Consider the following 26,701-nt stretch of genomic DNA (forward strand, 5'->3'; position numbering starts at 1 on the left):
ACCACTGGCTTTACTGGCTTTATTTCCTTAATACAGGGTCTCTCACTTAAACTGGAGCTAGACTGGCAGCCTGTAAGCACCTGTGACCCTCCTGTCTCTGCCCTCCATAAAGTTAGGGTTATAGGTATGCATACAATTATTCCTGGCTGCTTATGTAATTTCTGGGGACCTGAATTCATATCCTCACTGGGTCATCTCACAATTACATGAATTTTATGTGAACTAAACTATATTTTTAAAAATTAATTGAGTAATAAAATAACTAATACACAAAACCCAGAAATTTAGATCGTATTGAATTTATAAAATCATGAAGTAACCACCTTCTTATTAGTGGATGAAGTGCCAACAGATAGATGTTAAGGCTCCTAAATAGAAGAGTAAAGAGTGAGACACTTATTAATTCAATAATGGAGATTTGTTTATAACACGTTTGTGTTTCACTTTGAGATGACCAATAAAAGGTTGAGTGTTATCTCATGATAAATCTAATTCTCAAATGAACCATCAGCAGTGGAAAAAATAAATACATACATTTCCCCTTTGAGTTGAATTTTTTTTTAAAAAAAATGTAGCTTCATGGAATTTGCTGAAAAATTATGATATGCTACAGATTGGATAGATCCCAATAAACTGAACTCAATTCTTCTCTTTTTATTTTCCCAAGGGTTTATATTCTTGTGGAATTACAGCCCACCATCTATAGAACCACAAAAAAAAAAAAAAAAAAAACAAAAACACATTTACCAATTGGCTTCATGTACAGTGATTTTTCTACATTTTTGCATATTCCATCTGGCAAAAATTAATCCAAACAATTAGGACTTTTCACTATAACACCAAATAAGTACAAGGACTGTCAGCTCCACATTTTGTTATGACTGTTTAATATTTATCTCCTAAAAGTGTCATGTTTCTCACTCTGTCACATAATTTATTTGTAAGAACATCTGTTGAGTGTATGTGTAACGTCTATGAAAAGATTAATGTGCCAAAACCTTTGGGTGTAAAGGAAAACCTCGGAGACCTCCGGGCCTAGTTACACAGCGATTTGGTTGGAAGGGCTCACCAGTGTCCTCTAAGCATGGGTTGAAGGCGTTCTCCTGTTGGAGAGTGTGGTATTGCTTGGTTCTTTTTCTCCGTATTTCTGAGGTCATTATCATTGTCAAGGGAGGACTTTCTAGAATCATTTTGAGCCAATTCTTCTGAAAATAAGACAACATGGTTTGACGTTGTTGTTTTGTTTCTTCTTTAATAGGTAGAAAGGCCATGGTTTTAGTCAGAGGAAGTGAAAAAAAAATTGTTAAGAGACGTGTATAGCCTTCCAGAAACTTCAGGAATCATTCCATGGAATTTCAGCTTTAACGGACTTACAGTTCCTTTGAGTTCCATAGATGTGATTTTTTTTTAACTCCTCAAAACCAAATCCATTACTTTATTGGATGTGAAAACTAGGAGACTTATTTGGGTTTCCTCATGTCTTCATTTCTTTCCCTAACAGCAAAGATACAGACCACAATCAGAGGAAGCAGATACAACGTAGTGATGACGAATTAATAAGCACGTGGTGGCGATGACCTACCTCTGAGCCAGATTTCTTAGGACCGTCAGAGCCCAGTTCACACCTGCCGTGTCTGCACGGACGAGACGTCAGGCATCCTTCCCTTCTGCTCGGCACACAGCCCACATGTTCAGTTATGGATATTGAGGAAATGCTCTAGGAGAGTGTCTAGTACTCCTGTCAGCGGAGACAAAAGCATTTGACACATCCTGTCAGATGGCATTGACTCAGGTATTCCCGGCTGCCTTACATAATGCGATGTGAAGGCAAGAGCGAAAGCTGGGGATGGGCTGGTGGGAGAGGCAGAGTTTTACAAATCCACAATTTAAAAGAATTTGAGCCTGTCACAACACCTTTCAAACTTTCTCATAGTCTACTTCCTAAGTTGGGATCTCAGAGGAAAACCAGATATAGCAGTCCTCTTCTGTCCCTTGTTTGGGCAAGGTGGAGGGATAATCAGGGCCTGGTAATTTGTATCGCTCCCTCCACATACAGAGTGAATTTGTATAATTTATTTCTTCATGCATATTTCATCATTATTAATCATAAGTAAGTCACCTCTTTTAATGACATAGAAGCTGAAGAAATAGACTGTGTCAGTGTGTGACAGAGCCGTGTCATCATCATGAGGGGCTCTTTCTGTCTTTTTCTTTCTTTCTTTCTTTCTTTCTTTCTTTCTTTCTTTCTTTCTTTCTTTCTTTCTTTCTTTCTCTCTCTCTCTCTCTCTCTCTCTCTCTCTCTCTTTCTTTCTTTCTTTCTTTCTTTCTTTCTTTCTTAAAGAAAGCAAGTTAGAAAGACTCAGCTCAGTAGTCAAAAGTGCAATTTGGGTTTTATTGTGCAAAAACCTAAAGTGGAAACAGCCCTTCAGAAACTGCTTAACATACATGGAATTCAAAAAGCCCTCTTTACAAGGCCTTCGGTGCACTCATGCTAGCACAACCAAGTTCTCTGCCCAAGTTATTCCTTTCAAGCTTCATAGTTTAAGCACAACATGAATACCTCGGCCACAGGAACTCAGTGAAGCAGCAAACACGGGCTCAGTGTCCCTCCTTCACTTGACAGGATTCTGGGGAAACCTCCTGTTGCTCCTTTCAGAGGCAATTAATGGTTCTGAATACACCTGGAGATTATTAATTCTGGGAGAGACCTCAAAGCCGCAGGTCACATTTCACTTTGGTCTAGTAAGAAAACCAAATAAAAGAAGGATTTAAAAATGTAGGCAATTTTTATTTTAATATTTTCGCCTGCAAACTATTCCTGCTTCCTTTGGCAAAGAAATAAAAATTTTCAGTCTAGGGAGCTTCAATGTAGCACATGAATATTACATTTAAAAAAAAAGAGAGAGAACTCGATTTAAACTGTTTCAAACAGGGAGGGGATTGGAGGGAGCTGAGAGAAGAGGACATGCCAGGCAATGTGCTCTGGCTCCCTGGAGTGTACCTGCACCAATGGCCACCATGCCAAGTTGGTAAGCACAAATCCAGGCCTACAATGACTCACCACCCTACCAGCTCTGAACATGCTCAGATTTGATTTTGGTTTGGGTCATATCAGAAGAATAGATAGAATACAGTATGAATTTTGTGAGGTGACTCTTTCCTGAAAAAAAAAAAAAGTTTCTCACTTACCAATTTAAATGCTTATTCTTAGCACAGTGCATAATAGCATTTACCCAGGTTCAGTGCTCTCCCCCCCTCTGAGGATGTTAGAGTCCCTTGGTGAGCTTTTAAAACAGTAGCAATACCTGGGCCCGCCCAGTATAGGATTTTAATTGATCTGAGGTGATGCTAAGAAAAAAATGTAAAAGCTTTTCAGACGATTCTAAAGTGCTGCCAAGGTCGAGAACAACTGCTCTAAATACTCAGAATTAGCATGGAAATTATCTTGATTATTCAAAAGTATGCTTCATGCCTGAGTTTAGGAGACACGGGAAGGCACTCATTCATGGCTGCTGCCTTATTGTCTAGCATTTCAAAGCTCAAAGCTCAAAGCTCAGTTTGCAAAGTTGTGAGAGAAAGGGCTGCTTGCAGGCTATTTATTTATGCATTTATTTATTTATTTACTTATTTATTTACTTATTTAATTATTTTGGTCCTGATTTTTCCTTTTTAGAGAGTCCGGTTTTTCTTGTTCTTTTTGCTTGTCACACTCACACTTGAACACAACAGTTCGCATATCATTGTTACATCTATTTTTTTTTTAAATTCATTGTACAAGAAACACATTGTTGAGAATGTGCTGCACATTTATTTCAGAATGACTGGGAAGAATGAATCACTTGTCTTAGAATTTATTGCATTCATTTATTGTAGCATTTCATGTACATTTGCATGTCATTAAGATTAAGCAGGTGAGATGTGTGTGTGTGTGTGTGTGCATGTGTGTGTGTGTATATATATATATATATATATATATATATTTATATATGGAAAGTGAGGAAATTTTTGATTGTGAGGAAAAGTCTGCAAGAAGAGGCACCGAGTTCATTTTGCCCCATTTTACCAGTAACAACAAATGAATTAGGAGAATTGTTCTTCTTGTCATTTGCTTTATACACTATGAACAAGAAAAAATGGTTTCTGTAACAGACAAAAGTAGAATATAAGGGTTAGTAAGTGTTGCCAACTGAGTTATCATGGAAGTCCAAAGCAAGCTTTCTAAACAACACTCCCTTTAAATTCTGTACCGAGGGTGGGCTTTGTATGTTTTGCACAGGGATATTTGAAGATGATAATATCATGAAAAGTGAAACATTTGAAAAATCACTTGCAAACCATTCTGTATATATGTCTTACAATGGAATTATCTATAGCTCTTTACCTCAGGGCTAAGTAATACATTCATGTCTGCCAGGACACATAAGAAATTAAGAGGTTATACTAATAAATACTTTGACATATATATCTATAGCTATATCTATACCTATATCTATATATGTGTGTGTATATACTAAAAGTAAATATTTGATCTAAAACTATAACAGTAAAATATATTTACTAATAGATATGATATAAGAATATACTATCTTCTAATAATTACTAAATTAAATTTATATCTAACATATATTGATTTTCCCACTTTTGTTGATAGTAGACATTCAAGTGTATAGTGCTATAGTTCACTCTGTAATAGAATAATTTGAGATCCAAATGACAGATTCTTTAAATATATTGTTTTATATTATTTAGAATATTTTAAACACCATGCATATCCAGGCAAAGGGTTGTATTTAACACCATGAATAAAAGATATACTCATATTTGCCAGCGAGATTTGGGCAAAGAAGATTAAAACTGCTGATAGACATTAATACTTTGGGCTCTGTAACATAGTCTGATAAACTGAGAAGACACTAATGTAGAACAGGAAATTTCTAGTCATCTTGGAGGGTAAATAAAGATGTGAAAGGAAAGCTGAGAGTTTGCTAATCTCTGAACCACACATGCTGATATAGCCCATTAGCTTCTGGATTAACTATACCTGGCACTTACCTTGTTAATTTGCTTACCTTGTTAATTAAAATTATGGCGCTAAAGCCTTTTAAGAGTCATTTGGGTTGAGGTAGAAATACACCAACATCCTTGACTTCCTGTTGTTTGCTGTATAACCTTGGGCCCCTCTTATTACTTGTGGTTGTGATCTGGACACTTTATGCTGGTTTACTAGGAATGGCCACCCATAGACTCAAGAGTTTGAATGCTTGGTCATAAGAAGTGGCACTATTGGGAGGTGTGGACTTCGTGGAAGAAATGTGTGAAGGTGGGCTTTGAGGTCTTATATGCTCAAGCTATGCCCATTGTGACACACAGTCTTCTCCTGCTGCCAGTGGGTCAAGACGTAGAACTCTCAGCTCCTTCTCCAGCACCATGTCTGCTTGCATACACCATGTCCTGCCATGATAATAATGGACTAAATTTCTGAAACTATAAGCCAGCCCCAATTAAATGTTGTCTTTTCTTGACAGGAATAAATTCCCTAATTAAGACACCTGGTGGGTTTAGGTTCTCATTCAAGAAACTAGGCTTTGTGATCCAACACCTCCAGATTCTATTTTAAAACCTAATGTCTCTATAATGGGCTTTAAGATGTTGGCAACATTATTTATTCATTCTAAGCTTTGATTTTACCATCTATTAAATAGCCCAGGCTAGCTGAGCACTATCTAGACAGTAAATACACTATTAATAACCTTAAACTCCTCATCTTTCTATCTCTACTCCCTAAGTGTGGGACTTAGTGGTGTTTATCACTGCTATGTCTCGTTATTATTATTAATTTTTATAATGTACTGTGCCATTTAAAAAAAAGAGATAAGATTCCTAATCCAGTATCTACATTCATCAGAAATATTCCATAATTTGTACATATAAATATATATTTATTTATAAATATATCTATAATTTATAAATATATATGTGTGTATTTATAAATGTATATTTCCTATAAAGCAGTAGAAACAGCAGTAAAACTTAGAAGATGAAATTGTTTGTTGATTCTCCTAATTTATAAGAATCCCATAGCAGATGTGAGTAGTTTCTAAAAACCAAATACTGCTGTTGCTATAGTATAGCTTTCTATGGAAATTCTACATTTAAGAACCAATATTAGTATTTTATTGATTTTTCAGGTGGACCATGAGAAATACCACACAATAATGTGACTATTTCTTTAGCTCTAATAATCTATTCATAGAATAAGGGGTGGGCACAGGTACGTCCACTAAGTTCCCTCCCAGAGCCAACATGGAAGGTTCAAGATGCTCTTATTTGGCTTGTTCATATACACGCATTGTACTAATATTTACAACCTTCATCTGAAATATGGAAGGACAGAAAAGAAAAGTAGCTCTAGACTAAGAGTAGATCTCAATGGTAAAGTGCTTCCTTAGTATACACAGGCCTTTTGGTCAAACCCCAGAACCACACATACATGCCTGTACATGTATGTGCACATGCATGTGCACACACATACACACATGCACACACAGAGGAACTCTGGTTGCTAGAGTAGGAAGACAGTTTAATGAGAAATAGATAAGGTTCCTTGGTCATTCTTGTTGTTTAGGATGACATTGTCTTCTTTATGCTTTAAAGCAGGTTATAGTTTTAGTAAGAGACATGGGTCTCATAGGGCTGTCTGCTATTTACTTGGTGGTGGATATAACACACACACACTTGCTTTTAGTGTGAGCATCAGCTTGCGGTCCCATGGAAATACAATACCCACAGAGTATTATAAGCATGAAATCAAAATGAGCCACAAAACAAAGAACATTACATGTTGAGGGCAACTCCTGACCTTACAAGTTCCCTCCTTGGCTGCAATGGACTTCACTTTTGACACAGAAGTTTAAACAAACAAACAGACAGACAGACAAACAAAATATACACTTATCTATACAGTACAAGCAGAGTATTAAACCAAATAGTGTTCAATGTGATTATTCCTCGTGGTCAGGATGAGGGTCAGGTGTTTTCATATTGTTGGCCTCTTGTCCAAAGAACTGAAATCACGGCTCACATGGGTTTGTAGAAGGCAAAATGACTTTATTCAATGTGGAGGAAAATTAAAGGTTATAAATGGACACACAGTCAAGACTGGAAGCAAGCTAACATGAATGAGAGTACTCGAGGTCTGAATTAGAGTTTAGGACTTCCCTTCATGGGGTTCAAGAGAATGCTGCCAAGGAGCATAGCTGTGATGGATCTGCATTTTGATTGATAGCTTAGGTCAGATATTAATTTTCTCTAATCCATCTGTGCCTTTTCATAACATAAATAATTTTGGTCATATGTATAGATATGGAAGGTAAATAAAGCATTCTCTCTAAATGTTCACTTGAAGGTACAGTTTTACCTTGTTGAATGTGCACCTAAAACTAGTTCATGCCAGATCAGCTTTCCTGTTCTTACTAAGTAATTATCTTGAAAATACACTTGAATAGAAACTGTCTCAGTTTGACTGTTACTAGGAACAGAGAAGTCTCTACTTTTGTTCAGAGATGAGAGCTGTTAGGGTTGGTGTTATGCACTATGTATTCAAATGCTGAGAACTCTGCCCCAAGATCAGGTTGCTGTGTGGACATGGGCATTGTATTGACCAATGTGCTGTACAAAGGCTGCTCAACAGTCACTAATTGGATAACAAAAGGCTATAGCCTGTGACTGGCCAGGAGAGAGAAGAAGTAGAGACTTGAGATGCAGTGAGAGAAGTCTCAGGTAGGGACCATGAGGGAGAGGCAAAGGTAGGGAAGGAGGAGGTTGATGTGAGGGTGGGCCATGAGCAAGTAGCCTACAGAAAACCACCCTGAAGACACACATGGATCCAAGCGAGCACAGCAAGACTCACTTGGTGACTAACATGGGGCCCATGACTGGGATGTAAGTTAGATTAGAAGCTGTCCAACATAGTGTTGACACCATGTTTCTCTGTCTTTTATTTGGAAACTAAAGTGGGGCAGAAAGAATTTCAGATCCCAACCAGTAGAGGACTAGATAGAGAGAGAGGGAGAGAGAGGGAGAGAGAGGGAGAAAGGTGGGGGGGGGGCGAGTGAGAGAGAGGTGGGAGGAGGGAATAGAACATTAGAGACACCATGAGAACAAACCTGGAGCCCAGAGAGCCAAGTTAATACTAAAATGCAAGTATCTTGGAGATTTTGTCAGCAAGGTAGCCAGATTAGCTCAGAGGAATACAATAGATTAATAACTCTTCAGATATTGTGCCATAAAGCTTGATTAAATAAATCATGTAGTCTCTGTTCATTTATTTGAGAGCTAGCTGGGGAAAATTGTCACTTTTAAAACTGCACTAACATTTGATGTCCACTGTCGGGCATAGAATCCAAGCTTAGAAAAGCCCCAGGTAAGAGGCAGTGTGGTTATAGAGAGCAGGTGTCACCTCATGTGAGTCTCTGGTTATAGAGAGCAGGTGTCACTTATCTAAGTCTCTGGGAGGGTCTGGGAGGGTATTTCTTAAGATTATATGATGGGAGAAGGCCTTCCTTCAGAGTGAGAGAGACCACTACAGTTGGTGGCCTACACATAATGAGGTCTAAGGAAAAACAATCTTGCCTGCCTGCCTTTGTTTCTTGCTGGTGAGTGCATCTCCATAGATGTTATCAATGCTATCCTCAATTGTATCAGACTCCAACTTCTATGACTGTGAAAAACTCTCCAGGAATCACTCTAGGCTTCAGGCCAGACTGGAAGAGTTTAGGCAGCCAGCTTAGTGCCTGGGAAGCTAGCTCTCTGCCACTCTAGCTAGCATATGACCACCGAGGAACTATTCAGCCCGTATCACGGAAGAGCCAATCTAATTGCTTTACACCATATATATGCATCGTGTCACTGTTGTGTTTCTAGATAGCATCCTCTGCCTGTTACACATAGTATTCTCCAGTTTGTAACATTAGTATGGGGGTTGGGAAGTTGAGTAAGTGTAAATTAAATGAAGAGTTTGGCATGGGGGTGCATATCTATAATATTAGCTACTAGAAAGGATAGGATAGGTTGCACCTGGCCTTTGCTGTTTCTTGATTCAAGGGCCAATATAGGTACCATAGTGAAACCCTGTCTCAAAGTAAAAATAAATAAGTAAGTAATTAAGTAAATAAATAAATAGAACTAGGGTTGTAGCTCAGTGTCAGAGCATTTGCCTAGCAAACAGTTTTCTGGAATTTATTCTATGTCCAAGATGGTCAAAGAAGAAAAGAAGGAAGGAATAAAGGAAGGAAGGAAGGAAGGAAGGAAGGAAGGAAGGAAGGAAGGAAGGAAGGAAGGAAGGAAGTGAGGAAGCAAGCAAGGGGGAGAAAGTTTGGGGGTTAAGAGAGGTTCATTGCTCAGTGTTAAAGTGCTTAAGTGTGGATCATCCCTAGTTCCCATGTAAAAGCCAGGTGTGATGACAGGTATCTATAACCCCATGGCTAGGGCAGTAGAAACAGGAGGAATCAGGGGTGCAATGGGCAGCTAACATAGCTGCAACAGGAAGCTTCAGGTTCAGTGAAATAACTGGCTTCACAAAATGAGGAAAATAATAAAGACATGAGGCATTGGCCTCTGGCACACACACACACACACACACACACACACACACACAGAGAGAGAGAGAGAGAGAGAGAGAGAGAGAGAGAGAGACAGAGAGACAGAGACAGAGACAGAGACAGAGACAGAGACAGAGACAGAGAGAGAATATATTTTAAAACACAAATAGAAAATAAAATGCTATTTAGACATTCTTATGACTTCTTAGCCTACACTTAACTCTTCATTTTCCAGTGGTTTGACAGTACATATTATTTTTACTCATGTAAAAAAACAGTATAAGAAAAATACTGAACAATATGTTTCACTTTTTAAAACTTTGAAGAGAATGCTTCTTTGAGTTTATCCTGACATCAAGCCTTTGTTCTTTAAATTGTGAGCCAAAAGGCTTGGAAGACAGTACTGCAGAAAGATTGTGTCCCAGTGGTGCACAGGACAGTCACCATCTTCGCTGACTCCCCCTGGCTTCAATACTGTTATCCGAACTCTACACCCTCAGGTCCTTGGTCCTGCTTCTGAATCTATCCTTGTATGCAAAATTTCAGATGGTCCAACTCAGCTCTTTTCTGATACCGTGAGAAACTTCACTGATAGATGTCTGTCTAGAAAGGCTGAATCTTGTTTGCTTTTTTTTCCCTATTGTTTATGTGGTCATGATGTACAGGTGACTCATAAAGTCAAAATGCAGTTTATGCAGTACCAAGAGCATAAAGAGTTAACTATTAGGCAATACTGTATTACAATCCCCACATGTCTTATTGTTTCATTGACATGTAAAGCCTTCCCATCATTACTCTTTGCTGTGTCTGAACAAGGACAAAAACATTTTCTTAAATAATGAATCAGACTTCATCTAGATAGGCTGTATCTCATTATACTGTATTTTTGTATATCTGTCTTTTTAAAAGAGCAAACCTGTTAAATATACTTGACTAGCAATCTCTTTATTGAATCTCATTCAGAGATATCCCTGGATTTTAGTAATATAAACTGTCTGAAAGCCTAATCTAAGTTTGAAACACACTGTAAAATAACACTCTCCACTTCATCAGTGAAAGGCTGGTTGTCGGCATGGATTTACTCATGGACACATAATCATTTCACCGTGAGTGTCAAACATCATGTGCAGGAATGTGGTGTCAACTCTGCCTACTTCAATAGATAATTTTCCCTACTTGAGGCATCTACCATCTCAGTAGCTATATCTTTACCAATGGATTAGTCTTTCTATTCTAGTCACTAAATATAATAAACATGTTTCTCACTGAGATTTTATCAATGTCAAGTAATAAACACAAAATTCTTCAATCTGTCAGGTGGCTAAGGGTTTTCTTTATGTGAGACATAGGCCTGTGCACCTGCAGTTGGAACAGTCAGGAGGTTAAGGCAGAGGGAATGGGATCCCCGTACCAGACAGGGTTGTTTAATAAAACTCAGTCTCAAAAGAAAAACTTTACTTATATTCACATAAAAACAGATAAGCAACATTGAGTGTCTGCTGTTCTAGCTATCTGTGATATTAGTCTGTGCTCACTGATGCTAATTTGAGTCCTCAGATTTAGCACATGCCATTGTTAAACTTAATTTAATGAAATTCTGAACCAATAAATAGTAAACTACTAACAACAAAGAATGAATACTAGGCATCAGGACACAGACAATTAAACAATCTCATTGTTCAGTATAGACATATGTTAAAAAAAAAGAAAAAAATTCTGAGTGAATGTCACTGAGTTTACACTCACAAAAGCCACTCTTGATCTTCGCTTTCTATTTCTCTCTTCATGTCTTACACTGCATGTTGCATAGTATAGTGGCTGATCTTGGTTATTAATTAGTCTACTACTGGAATCAACTGAAACCCAAGTAGTTGGGCACACCTGTGAAGGGTTTTCTTGATTGGATCATTTGAGGTGAGAAGACCTATTCTAAATCTGGGTGTACACTCTGTGTACACTCACACTTGCTGACAAGTTCATCTATACAGTTTCTGAGGAGTTTTTTCACTAGTATTATAACTGACTTCTTTGGGATTCCAATGCGCACTGGAGATCATCTGAGATGTTCAGCCTCTTGGACTGAACAACTACCCAATTCTTTTGCTTCCCACCAGGAGACACCCTTTGGGACTAGCCAAACCATAGCCTGTAAATAGATACATAGATTCATTTTATTGGGTCTATTCCTCTAGAGAACTCTGACTAGTACAATTAGAGTTCTTCCCTTTAATTGGAGACTTTTGCTGCCAAGGCCACTGACTCTCATTCTAGACTGCTCTGAAATTCCTTTCAGAAGAAGGGAAATGTTGTAGTTACAGAGTGGTTCCTGAATTTAGGCTTACTTAGGTCTTGCGCACGCCCGACTCACCAGCAAGAACGACGCTGCAACAGGATCCTTCTGCACACGTTTATTGGGAGAGCTTGATTGCAGAGGCAAAGAGACCCCAAGCCCAGAACTGGTGCTGCTTATATAGACCTAGGAGAGGTGTATCTCACAACAGATTGGTTGTGCTTGGGTTATGCTTACCACCTCATTTGCATGCCTACATCTGATTGGTTAACTTCTCTCTCATCTGATTGGTTAACTTCTCTCTCTCATCTGATTGGTTAACTTGTCTCTCATCTGATTGGTTAATTCTCAAAACCTCATCTTGGCAAAAAAAACTTTACTGCCTATGTATGCCGTGGTGGCCAGTGGTAGCCAGCACCACCCTGCAACGGCACCTGTGGCTTCCCACACTTAGGGTATTTGTCTTGTAACCTGGATTCCTTCTTCTATCTCTAACACAGTTAAAATATCATTTCCAGACCTGATTCTCTGTATGGAAACCATTAGATGCTGGCTGTTAAGACAGGTGGGCAACTCATCTGGCTGACACCCTAGCAAATGCAGCCACTCCCCTTTGTAGGCCACTTGCCCATACATGTTAAAAATGTTGATGTTATTAGATATGGTTCCATTTCCTTTTCTAACATCCTTTCTTCTTCACACTGTGTGAAGGTGTGTTTCTGCATTGGGAGAGAACTAAGTACTGGCAGGATTTTGGTCATTCATCTGGCTCATCACCAGGTTTTCTAGCTACTGATTGGTTGTAATATAGAGCTGATTGCTAGTAGCTGGAGCAGGAAGTAGGAGCCAGAATTTCCTGGTAGAGAGAGTGACACAGAAAAAAGAAAGCAGAAGGAGGAGATGCAAGGGCAGATACCGAGAGAATACACACAGACCGCAGTAAAGAAAGGTATAGCTCTAGCCATGTGATGGATCATAGCCTGGCTAGTCAGGTAAGTTAAATAAGCTTCCTGGGAGACTGTTATAGCTAAAGTCTAAGCTTTAAATATAAGTGTGTCTGGTATCATTATTGAACTCCTGTGCAGTCTTCAGAAAGCCCTACAAAAATCCTTCCTGTTTAAGTTTCTAGACTTACTTTTAATCCATGTCTTAACACTTGGCTTTTCTCCTATGCTTGGCCTCTTACCTTGTTTCGAACTGTATAAATAAGATTTGATTTTTGTGATTGAAGTCTGTTAGAGCACATTATATTGGTATTTAAGCTTGAATTATACTTAGATTGAACATTATTAAAAAATCTGGCAGCTGGTGTACTATACTATCCTTGTCAAAAATTATTAATCTTTGGATACTCATTTCTCTCTAATAATGAAACGAGCACATAAACTATTCTATAAAATCACTGACAAGATGTATAAAATGAGCATAGTACTTTTTATCTTAGTGTCTTGGCTACTTTTCTGTTGCTATAATATCCTAACAAAAGCAACTTAAAGCAGAGAGTTTATTTTGACATAAAATACCGTGGCACATAAAGTTGGGAAAGTACTGTTAGCAGGAGTTTGAGGAAGCTAGTCACATTGTATCCATAGTCAGGAAACAGAATGAATAACCTGCAACTGCCCTCAGTTCCCTTTCTCCACTTATACAGCCCAGGATCCTACCTAGGGAATTGTGCCTCCCACAGTGGACTTCACACCTAAATTAACATTTTAAAAGGAAAATCCCCACAAGCTTGCTCAGAAGCCTATCTCCCAGATGATGCTAGGTTAGCAAATTGACAATTAAGACTAACGGTCATACTTAGATGCTACTGTATATCCAGCATTTCATTGAGCCCTTAATAAGTATGATTTAATGTTTATGGTATTTTCAGACTTAGAATTCTTTAAGGAAAGCACAATAATTGACTGTGACCAAATGGTATCCAGAAAGATTGAAACAATACTTCATTTAAAGTGTGTCTAAGAACAGAGGTAATATATTTTGTTTGTTTTTTTGTTTGTTTGTTGAGACAGGGTTTTTCCTTGTAGCCCTCGATGCCCTGTAACTGACTCTGTACCCTAAGCTGGGTCTGAACTAAGAGATCTGCCTGCCTGCCACTGTCTCTCAAGTGTTTCAAATAAACATATATATCACTACACTCAGCTTGAGAATATTCTTAATCATTATGTCATGGTTTAGTTTAAGAGAGTGTATACTTTGAATAAATTAAGATTCATAATGTCTTTAAATTCAACAAAATTGCATTACTAGTGTTTTCAATGTGTCTCAAAGGAGCTGTTGTGATGTTTTGATTCTCATTTAGTTCCAGGATACTTTTTATTTATTTCCTGATTTATTCTTTGACCTATTCAACATTCAGTAATGAGTTGTTTAATTTCCATGAGTTTGTGTATTAACTAGAGATTTGTTTGCTGTCAATTTTAAGCTTTATTGCATTATGATCAGATAGGATACATGGAATTATCCAAATCTTTTTGAATTTGTAAGGATTTATTTTATGTCTCAGATGTGGTCTGTTTTAGAGAAGTCCTTGTACGGCTGAGTGGAATGCATATTTGGTGATTGGGTGGAACATACTGTAAATATCTCTTAATATTATTTCATCATTTTTCCTTCCCTTTTCCCCTTTCATTCGTTCCAAGGCATCCTCTCTGGAACACATCCCATATCCACATCAACTCTCCAGTTGATAGCCTTTTTAATCATAATTGTCATCATCATAATCACCATTACATTGTATATACATATGTATGTATATGCACAAATGTATATACATACATACATTTATAATATTTTATACTATATATATTTATATACAATCTACTGAGTCCATTTTTGTTGCTTGTTTGTAAATTATTTTAAGGCTGACCACTTTCCACTGGACAGCTAATAACGGAATTCATACTTGGAAGAGGCTAATACTTCTAGCAATCATTATTTGCTTGTAATTCTTTGATTAAGTATGTGACACTTGACATTTTAGTTAAATATAAAATAATATGAAAGACATTTTAGTTAAATATAAAATAATATGAATCCTTGGGCTTACAACTTTGGTTATATTTTCCTTTCTCAATTGACCTACCCCATGCTCAGTCCAATGGATGACTGTGACCATCCACTTCTGTAATTGTCAGGCACTGGCAATGCCTCTCAGGAGACAGGGATATCAGGCTCCTGTCAGCAAGCACTTGTTGGCATCCACAATAGTGTATAGTTTTGGGAGCTGTATATGGAATGGATCCCCAGGTGGGACAGTCACTGGCCTTTCCTTCAGTCTCTGCTCCAAACTTTGTTTCTGTATCTCCTCCCATGGGTATTTTGATCCCCCTTCTAAGAAGGACTGAAGTATCCAGACTTGGCCTTGTGAAGGCTCTATGTCCCGGTGTAGGGGAATGCCAGGACAGGTAAGTGGGAGTGGTTAGGTTAGTGAGCAGGGGGAGGGTGGATGGGATAGGAGGATTTTAGGAGGGAAAATGAGGAAAGAGGATAGAATTTGAAATGTAAATAATGAAAATATCTAATAAAAAATTAGATATTGGTAAAGGAAACTCTATTAACCTTTAGAATGTGTGTTCATCAAAACTGATCAAGAATGAGAAACCAGGAGAAAAAAAAAAAACTTCTTTTCATTTTTATTCCTCTAATTGCTAAGAAGGATAAAAACACTTTTTGAGATTTTTATTTTTTTAGCAATTTCTATTTCTTCTATCAAGAATTCTTTGTGTAGATTCCTCTGCCAATTTTTAATTGGTTCTTTTTATTGTTGACTCTGTGTTGTTTGGGTTTTTTGTTTGTTTGTTTGTTTTGTGATATTCTCTATATCACTCCTCTGTACTGTGCATGGCTGAAAAAGATTCTCTCACATTCTGTGAGTTTATTTCTAACTCAATTGATTATTTCTTTGTCTTACAGAAGCTTTTTTTTAAAAAAATAATTTTAAGAAGTCCCATCTGCCAATTGCTGGCCTTGATTCCAGAACAATTACGGTCATATTCTTGAAATCCATTACCTTCATTGTGTAGAGTATGTGTCTTATTCTGGCAAGAGTGGTTCAGGTTTCAGATTGAGGGCTTAGATTTATTTGAAGGGTAATGTACAGGAGTCTGATTTTACTCTTCTCCATATGGACATCCAGTATTCTCAGTATTCTCTATTGGATAGAGAAACTATCTTTTCTCTATTATACCATGTTTGGTTTGCCAGAAGTTTATTCAGAAGTTTTACATCTATTTTTATCAGAACAATTGCTCTACAGTTTTTTTTTATTTGCCATGCCTTTAAAAAAATTTGTTAGATATTTTCTTCATTTACATTTCCAATGCTACCCCAAATATCCCCCATACCCTCCCCCTACTCCCCTACCCACCCACTTTCACTTCTTGGTCCTGGTGTTCCCCTGTACTGAGGCATATAAAGTTTGCAAGACCAAGGGGCCTCTCTTCCCAATGATGGCTGACTAGGCCATCTTCTGCTACATATGTAGCTAGAGACACAAGCTCTGGGGGTATTGATAAGTTCACATTGTTGTTCCACCTATAGGGTTGCAGACACCTTCAGCTCTTTGGCTACTTTCTCTAGCTCCTCCATTGGGGGCCCTGTGTTACATCCTATAGATGACAGTGAGCATCTACTTCTGTATTTGCCAGGCACTGGCATAGCCTCACATGAGACAGCTATATCAGGATCCTTTCCGCAAAATCTTGCTGGCGTATGCCATAGTGTCTGCATTTGGTGGCTGATTATGGGATAGACCCCCGGGTGGGGCGGTTTCTGAATGGTCCATCCTTTCGTCTTAGCTCCAAATTTTGTCTCTGTAACTCCTTCCATGGGTATTTTATTCCCTATTCTAGGGAGGAATGAAGTAGCTATGCATTGGTCTTCTTTCTTCTTGATTTTCTTGTGTTTTGCAAATTGTATCTTGGGTGTTCTATGTCTCTGGGCTAATATCCACTTATCAGTGAGTGCATATCTAATGACTTCTTTTGTGATTGGGTTACCTCACTCAGGATGCTATCCTCCAGATACATCCATTTGCCTAAGAATTTCATGAATTCATTGTTTTTAATAGCTGAGTAGTACTCCATTGTGTAATTGTACTACATTATCTGTATCCATTCCTCTGTTAAGGGACATCTGGGTTCTTTATAGCTTCTGCCTATTATAAATAGTTTATTTGCCATGTCTTGATCTAGTTTTGTTGTCAAGGTATTTCTGTACTGTAGAGTGTATTTGGTACAATTTAGTCTCTGTCTACTTTATGGGACAGTTTGAGAAACATTGGTTCTAACTTTTAAGGATTTAGTAGAATACATTAATAAATATTACCAGTCCTGGACTCATCTTTGTTGAGAAAATTTGTGTTACTACTTCAATTACTTTAAAAAAAATTGTGTGTGTGTGTGTGTGATGTATGTATGTGTATATTCGGATGCATGCCTGCTTATTTATATGTGCATCATATGCATGCTGTGCCTATGGAGGACAGAAGTGGGTGACTTATTCCCATGAAACAAATTACAGATGGTTGTAAGCTAATATGTACAAGTTGCTGGAAAGAGAACCTGGATTTTCTACAGGAACTCCCCTGAGAAATCTTTCCCACCACAAATTGTTTCTATATAGTTGGTGGGTCATATGTTTCTGGAAATTTATCCATTAATCCTAGATTTTTGAGCATTGGGGACTATAAGTTGGCAAAATATTTCCTCAGTGGAAAATAATCCTAAAATTCAGATAAAATGACATTGGGCCCCCAAAGCTAAGTTGATATTTACAAAAGAAGAGCAATGTTATAGGCATCATAAACATTTACCCCAAATTATATTGCAGGGCCATAATAATAAAACTGCATGGTGGTCATCAATGGAATAGAATGGAGAATCTAAATATAAACCCACACAAATGCAGATACCAGAGGAAAGATGGCCTCTTTGGCCAGTGGTACCAGAGAGCCTGGTTTCTACATGTAGAAGAACACAACTAGATCTGTACATTTCACCCAGCATAAAAGTCAAGTCAGTTGTGTGAAAGGCCTTCATATAAGACCTCAGATGCTGAAAGTAATAGAGAAAATACAGTAAAGCTCTTCAAGATAGAGGACACACAGGGATTTTTTGCAAAAGACAATAAACAAATAAGAATTAATGCTACAAGTTGACAAATAGCATTACACAAAATTAAAAGATTACTCCACAGTACAAGAAACAATCAGCACACTGAAAATACAACCTAAAGAATGGAAAAAATCCTGACAAGGACTTATCTGACAGGACATTAATAAGGGGGACGTGAAAATCTCTACAATCTAAGCCCCCAGCCCCCAATTATCCAATCAATAATAGGTTAATTAACTGATTAATAGGCCTCCGAAGTATAAATGAAAATTGCCAATAAATACCTGAAGAAGGCCTCACAGAATGGCTTCATTAAGAACTACACAAATAACAATGAATGCTAATGAGAAGAGAAGAATCCTTATACATCCCTAGTGAGATTGTAAAGTTGTTTAGCTACCATAAAAATATCAGTTTGGAAATTCCTGAAACATTAAAAGTAAAAATACTATATAACCCAGTTATAAGACTCTACTCAAAAGTCTCCAACTCAACATCTCATAGAAATGTGTGCACATGTGAATAGCCAGGAAATGTAACCTGCATTATTGCCCATTTACAAAAGGAAAATATAGTACATATATCAAATGTGATTTTTATGCAACCATAAAGAAAACTGTGCTCATTATATTTCCAGAGAAGTGGGTAAAATGAAAATTATTAACTTATTCAAAATTAAGCAGATTTAGAAAAACAAATCCATTCTTCTCATATATGTACAGCCTAGATTTACACTTATGTATATGTGTAGGTCATGGAACTAGAAAAAAGACAGTGATAAAGAGAAACAATTTTCAGGGGAGGGGACATAGACAGCACAATGCTGTTAACAAAGCAGAAAGAAGGCCTAGAAGAGATTAACTAGACAGGGGTTGGGCACAGGCCAAGGTGCTGAAAGAGGGGGAACAATATGAACAATGTACTAGGATGTGAAAATTCTTTGTATGCTAACCTAAAAACTTAACTTACATATTAAATATTTTAAAGAGATGAGCTAGCTTCAAAATGTATCCACTGCAGCTGGACCAATTGACTTGTACAATGTGAGTTTCACTTTTCTTTATGTGATTAATAAAGAAAGTTTAGCAAGTGTACATGGAAGTAATTTTTACTACTTTTGAAAATAATTAGTAGCTACTTTCAGCTGCTTCTGAAAGTCTGCTCCTAGTTAGATGTAATGAAAAACATATATCAGCAATAGATGTTCCTCAGGGCATAGAGATAGAACATGCTACACTGCAGCCTAGTCTCTAATTTTGATTATGTCAATTCCCAGAACAGAGATATTGATGTTACCTCTTTCTGCTTCCTATAGTGGTTTTACAGTTAAATTCAGTAACATATGAATTGCTCAGAAACAGCGATGCTACCTGAAAATGGGACTCAATAAACTTACTATAATCAAGATTCAAGCTCTAAGATATGTATCTTAGAGTTGATCCAAACCACAGAACTACTATAAATTTCAGCTCTTCTTTGTATTGTTTGAACAACATGAATTATATCCCGATTCATACTTCGTGTCGATTCTTTTAAACCTTCCCCTAAGTTTTCCCATAATTTTCATTGCCCCATTGCTTCTCTTAGGTCTCTCCCTTAGCTATATTCACAGATCAAATAATTATAACTATGAAGAAAAAGTAAACATTTTCTATGCCTACTTCATATTGGCATATCTTTTCTAGTGTTGTCTGCTAAATTCCAGGAGCAAATAGCCTGTTGCTGGTCTGGAATTTCATTGTAATCCAGTCATTCAAATGGAAGTGAGGGCACACAACCCTCAGTCTAAATTTGGGATGAATCTAAGCCTAAAACGAATTATATATGAAGACTGAAGAATCAAGATAACTAAAGTCTGGAAGATCCTTTCAATTTGTCAAAATTTTCTCAGTGTCTTGACTCTGAACTCCAGCTGCAAATTTGGTTTAAGCGTATGGTCACAGTTGTCTTAGAATTGGAGAGATCCTTTCATGGTCACAAAGAAAGTCAAGGTTGCTTAATAAATATTGCGATAATTTGTCTTTACCACACTTTTCTGGTTGTAACACCATGTCTTCCAAAGAAAAGTTACAAGTGAACACAAAGTTGAAACACTCTGACTCCTTATTAATCTGTAGCTATGAATGTTGATCATTTTCTGGTTTTCTGGAAACATGTTCTAGAGTAAGTCTTCTTTTTAAAAAAGAAAAGAAAAGAAAGACAAGAAAGAAGAAAAAAGCAATATCCCTTCAGGTCAGCAAATCCTCCTGATAGACCCCTACTTAGACCCCTACTTGCTTCTCCATGTCTCAGCACTCACGAACTAACATATTTACAGTATTTGAATTTCATGTGCTGCCAGTGACTCTCTGCCTCCATCCCAGACATATCACTGCTTAGAATTCTATGGTTTCTTCTACCAAGTAGCCACCATGAGTGATTCTAAATCCCTATGACTGTGCGTCACAGCAGTACACCTGAGTCCTGAGCTTCTGCTGTGGGAAAGATACGGGGCACCAATTCCAGGAGCTCTGACACTGATTTCTTCTCTACCTAAATAAGGAATCTGTAGAGGATAAAGCTAAACTTAAATTTTATCTCTTAACTTCATGAATAAATTCTGGATGTTTTGGGTTTTATAAAGCTGTATTTCTTCTACCAATATCTAGTTTAAAATAAACAACTCAAGCCCAAACAGAGATTCTGTACCTGTTTGTCATCTAGTGTGTCTTTGTCATTTGAGATTGTAGACTACCTATCAATATATTTATTAATAGAAGTAATAATTACTAAAAGTGATAGAGGGTTGTTACTATGTTATATTTAAGAAAGTCAGTTATTACTCAAGACGTTCTTATTACAAAAATTGAAAATCCTGAGTTTATAAGAAATAAAATAAGGTAGTTAAAGGTAAACTTTTCATATCTTTTAATCATAGATATGAAATTAATCTCTTAAAGAAGATATTTAAACATGATGATAGGTGTACTGTGAATCAGTCTCTTCTAAAGGATGTGTGTCTGTAATATTAAGTGTGTCTTTCTGTATGAAAAAGTGTTACCCATAGCACATATGTGGAAATCATAGGACTGTCCTAGATGTAGATTCGGTGACATGATGATACACATCTCTATGTGATGCATGAATCAGATGTTTTCAGCTCTGTATGCATATTGGAATTCCCTTCAGATCCTTTAAAACTCACAAATATCTGGACTTTCTGAGGTGAATGTAATCATCATCTCCAGGGATAAGGCTATATATTAGAATATGAAAAAAAATCTCTATATTATTCCAGTATGCTGATAAGTTAGAAAATCATTTCTCAGAGAATGTTAAATATTTTCTAACTCATTGGCTACCAATAATAGCTAACATTTATTGCTAATTTTGTACTAAGCATTTTGCTCATGTGTTCCTTAACCAAACTCTCCTGGTTATTTTATAAGGCAGTTATCATTATTCCTTGTCTTATTCCATTTATACTGTTATGAAAAAATCCAAGACTGAATAATGTGTAAATAATAGACATTTACTTCTTACAGTTGTAGAGTATGGGGAATTAGTGATCAAGTTGCTGGCATATTGAGCATCTAACACCAACAAATATAGTGGCTGGTGAGGATTACTTTGCTTCATAGATGCATTGTTGCTATGATATCAGCTGTTAGAGCAGAATAAAAGGTAGAGGGTACTAGAGTATTCTCTTCAAGCTTTTGGTAAAAATCACTGATCCCATTTGTGATGGTTTAAATATGCTTGGCCTGTTGGGATTGGCACTGTTAGAAACTGTGGTCTTGCTGGAAGAAGTATGTCACTCTGGGGGTAGGTTTTAGAGGTCTCTTCCAATGCACAGGCTCCATCCAGTGCAGAAGAGGACTTCCTCATAGCTGCCTGCAAATGCCACTCTCTAGGTTGCCTTTGGACAAGATGCAGATCTTTCGTCTCCTCTGCCTGCATGTTACCATGCTTCCTGCTATGATAATGGACTAAACTTCTGAAACCATAAGCTAGCCCCAATTAAATGTCTGACTTTATAAGAGTTGCTTTGGTCATGGTGTCTCTTCCTAGCAATGGAAGCCCTAGGACACCATTTATGAAAGCTGCTCTTTTGACATCTCCTCCCCAAAGGACTTACTTCTTAGTTCAATCACATTGTTTATTAAGTTGCAAAATAGGAGACATACAACTCAACCATGGCACCCAAATTCACAATATGTCTTTATAAGGGAAACTGAGTGTGCCAAAACACATGTAGTTTATCGGCCAATGGCTTCATATCTAGACACTTTGCCTTTATGTATGGACTGTACTGATTCCATAAACCTTTTATGGGTAGATTTCATGTATACTAAAGTTATCTTGTCATCAACATTTATAATGCTAACAGAAATATAATTAACTTCAATGGTAAGTTCTTCCAATAAAATCAACCACTTCAATATTTTAACCACTTAAATAAATCTTTTCTGCATTCTTTATTCTGCTCTGTTACAGAAGTCAGTTTACAGCTCAGTACATAAAGCAGCTGGAGCTGTCTTCTCTCCCACATTCTGTTTTTGAAATGAATTAGGAATCTGATAAATCTCCATGCAGGTAAAATGACAATAGGGCTGATTTAGACAGTCAGATAATCAGCCATTATTTATCTTAGGTGGTAAAAATATATCTACTACCTGGTATGGCAACAGTTGCCTATAATTCCAGCACTTGAGAGGATCAGGAGTTCACAGTCAGCTGTAGCTACATAGAGAGTTAAAGGTCTCCTCTGATGTATAGTACTACTCCAGAGCAACAGAAATAGATAAATAAATAACAACAAATTAATAGTATTTACTAATTCATGTTTTTATGTCATCCCAGTTACTTTCTTATAACAAATCCTGAATTGAATAAGTCCAAAATAACAAAAGTTTTAAATAATAAAAGAGGATATTCTACTCGTTTCTCAGTAAGAAACAATGGAAGAACACTCCTTGTGAAACCAGAGGTCTCTAATAAGTGCGTCACTGTTATTCATTCTGAAATTCTCTTCTAATTATCTGCATATAAACAATGTTAGTTTTCTCCTGGAATCATTTAGAAGCCAACACAGAGTAGGCTGGTATGACCTCAAATCCAGGAAGGCAGATAATCTTCTATTTGGAATTTAAGACATGCAATCCTGTTATTTATTTTTCATTCTTAAGCATCCATACAGTTACTGTAATTAAATACTAACTCCCTAGAGTCTGTACATTTTTCCCCTTTCATTTCACAGCTCCTAGCAATAAACAATAGGCTGCTCATAATACACCCAATGCTGATGGGTGGAAGACAAGAGTGATTTTCTGTATGGCTGTCGTTCATATCAACTGTAACACAAAAACAAATTAATATTCCTCCAACATTTTAAGATAATGTGTCAATGAAAATATTAAATTGTGGATTACAAGTTTAAAATGCTATTCTTGATATTTTTATAAAGTATTTATGTTAACATGTGAAATTGTCCTTTTTGTTTATATTTAGAATTATATTAAGGTTGTGAGCAAAATTATAGTCATAAAATCTGTGTTAAAAATTATATGTTGTCATCATAACCCTGCATACTTCATGATGTAACTCTATTTGGATATTATGACTATTAAATGGTAAGAGAGTTGAAATGAAGTCATTCTAATGTGTTCCAATCAAATATGATTGGAAATGTAAATGAAGAAAATACCTAAAAATAAAATAAAATAAAATAAAATAAAATAAAATAAAATAAAAAAAGAATGACACCAGAATCTTGGAAGTGCCAGTATTGTCACTATTTTTCCAGGAGTAACATATACATTAAAGCAATATTAATACATCTAAAAAATATATGATGGGTGTCCTTATAATAAGACACCAGGGAGGAGGAAATGCTCCTTGGAGACACCAGAAGGCAGCCGCGGCAATTCAAAGATGAGACCTCTGAAGACACCAGCTCTATGAATACCTTGGTCTACAATTTTAGCTTCCATGGAAAACTTATAATATAAATAAAAGAACAATTTCTCCTACTTAATGTTTGAGAAAAATATGCTTAGTACATTGCTATGTAAACTCTAGAAAATGGTCATACACCATGGTAGAGATGCCCAGGAAAAATTATTACATTTTTTAAAAATTAAAAAAAGAATCTTTTCTCATAAAATATATCCTGACTATAGTTTTTCCTTCCTCTACTCCCTCAAGTTTCTCTATCACCCTCTCCTCTTTCATAGGAAAAGAACAGGAGATAACAAATCATAACAAAATAAAATACAATCAGATGAAACAAAATCCATGACATTGAAGTTAGACAAGACAAACCAAAGGAAGGAGACAGCCTCAAGAGAAGGCACAAGAATCAGAGACCTACTCATTTGCATAGCTGGGAGTCAAATAAAAATATTAAACTGAAAGCTGGTAGAATTCTGTGCTGAAACCATCTGACTGGACTTTGTTTCCATTGGGGGACTTTCTTGGACTATTTGTATTTTACTACAGGTTACAGGTCTATTTTAAGTGATTATCTTATCTTGATTTAACTTGTAAGTGGTACCTACTGAGAAAATTATACATTTCTCTTATATTTTCCAGTTTGGTTGAATATCAGTGTTTAAAGTGTGTCCTTATGATTCTCGGGATTTTCTTGGTGTCTGTTATATTCCTCTTAACATTTCTGATTTTGTTAATTTGGATATTCTATCTCCATCTTTTAGTGTGACTGTATAAGGGTTTGTCTATTTTGTTGATTTTCTCAAAGAACCAACTCGTTGTCACATTGATTCCTTGTATTGTTCTTTGTGTTTCTGCTTTAATGATTTCAGCCCCTAGCAGGATTTTTCTTGCCATCTACACCTTTTGGATGTGCTTACTTCTATTTGTTCTAGAGCTTTTAAGGGCACAGCTTACTTGCTAGTCTTAAATCACTTCAATTTTTTTAATGTTGGTACTTAGTGCTATGGACTTTCCTTTTAACGCTGCTTTCATTATGTCCCAAAAATGTTAGTATGCTGGGTATTAATTTTTATTGAATTCTACACTTATTAATTTCTTTCCTTATTTCTGTCTTTACCCATTTTTCATTCCATAGAGAGTTGTTTAGTTTTCATGGGTTTGTAAACTTTGTTATTGATATCTAGCTTTAATACATGGTAGTCGGGTCGGATGCAGGAAGTTATTTGAACTTGGTTAGATCTGTTAAGACTTGCTTTATGTTCATGTATTTGGTAAGTTTTGAAGGAAATTCCACGGGTTGCAAAAAAGAAGGTGTGTGTGTGTGTGTGTGTGTGTGTGTGTGTGTGTGTGTTTGAGTGAAATATTCTGTAAATATCGGTTACACCTATTGTAGTGGTTTTCCTGCTACAGAGCTAGGATGGAGACGAGGAGGGTTGGGTGGCAAAAGCAATAGAAGAGGTGTGGGTCTTCCTGTGGCCTACTTGTTGCCCTGGAAGGAGTAGCCCTGGGGTTAGCAAGAAGTTATATGCTGTGGTTGGGGTCTGAGACAAAGCAATGAGAACGTTTAGGGAAAGATCTGTGGGATCCATAGGTGATGGAATCAGGCAGCAAGGAAGGCTACCACGGACGTTCTGCTATAGAGTTGGGGCTGAGACTCGGGTATTGGATCTGGGAGAAGAGAGAGAGAAGAGGTTTTTGGATAGCCAACCTTGTCTCTGTCAAGCTGGCCTGTGGGTTAGGAGTAATTGTCCACTGGAATTGGGGGATGGGATAAAGTTACTGAGTGTGGGAAGAAGGTTAATTGGGAATGTACCATGGGATTCACAGGACATATAAGCAGGGGGAAAGACGGCTGCAGCTGGTGTTATGTTCTAGTGCTGAGGATGAAACTGGGGGATTGGACCTCAAAAAAGCAGAGAGAGTGGAGAAGGTCTGGGCCAGGTTACCTGGTCTTCTGGCAGGTATGGCCTGTGGGGCATCAGCACATGTTGGGTACTGGGACACAGTGTTGAGTGGGACAAGGTTAGGTGGGGATCCACCTGTGGGGTCCACAAGAAATGTGTGCATAGGGGAAGGAAAGCTGCAGCTGGTCTTCTGTTGAGTGCTGGCACTGAGACTGAGGATTGAATTTGGAGGGCAGGAGAGGGTGGTGAGATTTTCTGTTAATTTACTTGTTTGCCCACATTTGCTGAGCTGATATGTTTCAAGTGATGAATGCTTACTGTCGTTTGAAGCTAGGATATAGGCATGAGTTGGGAGAATAAAAGTTGGGAGTGATGATCATCATGATCCATTGGGGGTTGGGGTCCGATAGGAAAGGGAGACTGTAGCAGGTGTCCTGCTAGCGACCTGGAGATGAGACTGGAGGGGACTGACTCTTAGGAGAAGTAGTTGAGGTATGAGCCTGCTTTCAGCATCCACTATTATTTTTTTGAAAATGGAAACTAATGACATTCATTTGGCCCACTGATGATCTTCTTATGGACAAACTTGCTATCCAAGCTAAAATAATACTTTCCAATTTTTGCATTGCTTTTCATTTCTCAGAATCCTAATTTGTTATCTTTGAACTTTTAAAAATCCTGAATAGTGAACCATTTTTTTTTTCTGCTCTCCTTTGTTATAACCAGGACAGACACCCAATTGGACAAATCAAAGGTTATCCAATCTAATAATTAGTTGTGAATTTTTTAAATATTAATTATCATTTTAAATAATTAAAAACACTTTCTTAATTGTCATCAAATGAGATGACA

The 26,701-nt window shown here is 37.1% G+C and overlaps 1 long non-coding RNA gene across 1 annotated transcript; it reads right to left on the reverse strand.

Moving 5' to 3' along the window:
- Nucleotides 1-1,102: 1,102 nt before the first annotated feature.
- Gm36352 lies at nt 1,103-2,734 on the reverse strand. Its single transcript, XR_377349.2, has 3 exons — nt 2,561-2,734; nt 1,583-1,738; nt 1,103-1,494 (listed from the first exon to the last, which is right to left on the reverse strand). It is a non-coding gene; the product is annotated as a predicted gene, 36352 (long non-coding RNA).
- Between the last annotated feature and the right edge of the window lie 23,967 nt (nt 2,735-26,701).

Source organism: Mus musculus, chromosome 6 (assembly GCF_000001635.26).
Source record: "Mus musculus strain C57BL/6J chromosome 6, GRCm38.p6 C57BL/6J".
Taxonomy (NCBI): domain Eukaryota; kingdom Metazoa; phylum Chordata; class Mammalia; order Rodentia; family Muridae; genus Mus; species Mus musculus.